Source organism: Monodon monoceros, unplaced genomic scaffold (genome assembly GCF_005190385.1).
Source record: "Monodon monoceros isolate NGI ecotype Baffin Bay Population unplaced genomic scaffold, NGI_Narwhal_1 Super_Scaffold_8, whole genome shotgun sequence".
NCBI lineage: Eukaryota > Metazoa > Chordata > Mammalia > Artiodactyla > Monodontidae > Monodon > Monodon monoceros.
The window spans coordinates 8,191,601-8,194,049 of record NW_021703785.1 but is presented as its reverse complement, the minus strand read 5'-3'; positions in this window follow the sequence as shown (position 1 = coordinate 8,194,049).

The following is a 2,449-nucleotide window of genomic DNA, read 5'->3' as shown; positions in this document are numbered from 1 at the left end:
CTGCTGGGCTTCGCCTGTAGCTCTACAGTAGGAACAAATGCATTTGTCTCTACAATAAATGGGCTTTCGGGTACTGGGCATTTGTTTGGAAGGACATTCAAGATCTAAGGCACATCGGTGAGAGGCCCTCACACATCTGTCTGCATCAGCCCTGTAAGGGCAAAGCACTTGTTAAAGAAATGGATGCTCAGGAGAGCCTAGTGAGTAAACACACTTTGGGAGCTATGTGCTGAGCCACAAGAGGGAAACTACTCCTCTGGAATATGAAGTGATCCTTGTTGCTGTGAGAGAAGTAATTGTGCAAGTTTTCCTTCTTCTTTGAGAGAAGTGTTGGGTTCCCGCTCTGATAAGCCAGATTGATAGTCTGAGCAAATCTCCAGAGGGCCAGGAGTAGTGTCAAGGCAGAGGTCTGTGTCAGAGTGCAGTCTGGTATAGATGATCATCATCATCATCATAATAATACATATATTCTTTCATTACCTAGGCACTGGGTAAACATGTTTGTTGAATGCATATTTGTCTAGCATTGACCTTTCATAGAACAGCTACTGCTTTGTACAAATAATTGTCTTCCAGAAGCTGTCAGGTAGAGTCTCACTTTATACTGTCTATAGAAGCCCATGTTATCCTCTTCCCTGGCCCATAAGTAGATCCGTAGGCAAGCTGGGTCAATCCTTATGAAGGTGAGTCACCAGGCAAAGATTTCAGGGACATCCAACTTGCATTATTTGTTTTCCCCCTAAGAATGATAAGCTCCCTTCAAAGCTGTGACCATCTCTGACTGTTCCCATGGAGCTTTGCTGTCTTGTCTTCTCTGCTTCCTTTTCTGGATTGAACTTCCCATGTAGCTTCTCTCATGGCTGCTGTCCTCCTTTGGGAGTGAGTGCCATTTTCTGGGAATCCGCAGGGGCAGTTGCATTAGTGGAGGTGGGGAGCAGGACGTGGATGGTCAATGGTAATCTACATCCCAGAAACAGAAGGTATGCTTGGCTCAAAGGTAAAGTTTACATGAATTAAGTGAGCATGATGGACATGAAATGGTTCAAGCAATTTATTATGAATGAGGCTATTCTCAAAAGTCTAGACAGAGGAAGATACGCTACCACTCTCCCTCCATCCATGTCCTTGGTTCTGCAATCCTTTGCAGTACAATGCTTAGCATCATATAACTTAGATTGAGGTTGATAAATAAGAGGAAAACTATTTATTGGCCTCGTGAAAAATAATAGTTTTTGATCTGATGGCATATCACTTATAATTACCACAATGTAAAGTTTTTTTCCCCCACTCTGTTCTTATAATAGGAAGTGCAGTTGATTCTTATTTATTTGGGGAATGAATATTCTTTTCTGAGTATGCTCATCTCTTTTCTTATATTCTTCTAGTTGACCTATATGACTCTTGTCTGCTTATTAGCATTTCATCTATAAACACAGGTAGTAGAAATAGAAAGAGACAAAACTTAAGTTATTATTTTTTTTGTTTTTACACTGAAGTTTTTTTTTTAACATCTTTATTGGAGTATAATTGCTTTACAATGGTGTGTTAGTTTCTGCTTTACCAAAAAATGCATCAGTTGTATATATAGATATGTTCCCATATCTCTTCCCTCTTGCGTCTCCCTCCCTCCCACCCTCTCTATCCCACCCCTCCAGGAGATCACAAAGCACCGAGCTGATCTCCCTGTGCTATGCGGCTGCTTCCCACTAGCTATCTACCTTAAGTTTGGTAGTGTATATATGTCCATGCCTCTCTCTCGCTTTGTCACAGCTTACCCTTCCCCACTCCCCGTATCCTCAAGTCCATTCTCTAGTAGGTCTGTGTCTTTATTCCTGTCTTACCCCTAGGTTCTTCATGACATTTTTTTTCCTTAAATTCCATATATATGTGTTAGCATACGGTATTTGTCTTTCTCTTTCTGACTTACTTCACTCTGTATGACAGACTCTAGGTCTATCCATCTCATTACAAATAGCTCGATTTCATTTCTTTTTATGGCTGAGTAATATTCCATTGTATATATGTGCCACATCTTCTTTATCCATTCATCCGATGACGGACACTTAGGTTGTTTCCATCTCCGGGCTATTGTAAATAGAGCTGCAGTGAACATTTTGGTACATGACTCTTTTTGAATTATGGTTTTCTCAGGGTATATGCCCAGTAGTGGGATTGCTGGGTCATATGGTAGTTCTGTTTGTAGTTTTTTAAGGAACCTCCATACTGTTCTCCATAGTGGCTATACCAATTCACATTCCCACCAGCAGTGCAAGAGGGTTCCCTTTTCTCCACACCCTCTCCAGCATTTATTGTTTCTAGATTGTTTGATGATGGCCATTCTGACTGGTGTGAGATGATATCTCATTGTAGTTTTGATTTGCATTTCTCTAATGATTAATGATGTTGAGCATTCTTTCATGTGTTTGTTGGCAGTCTGTATATCTTCTTT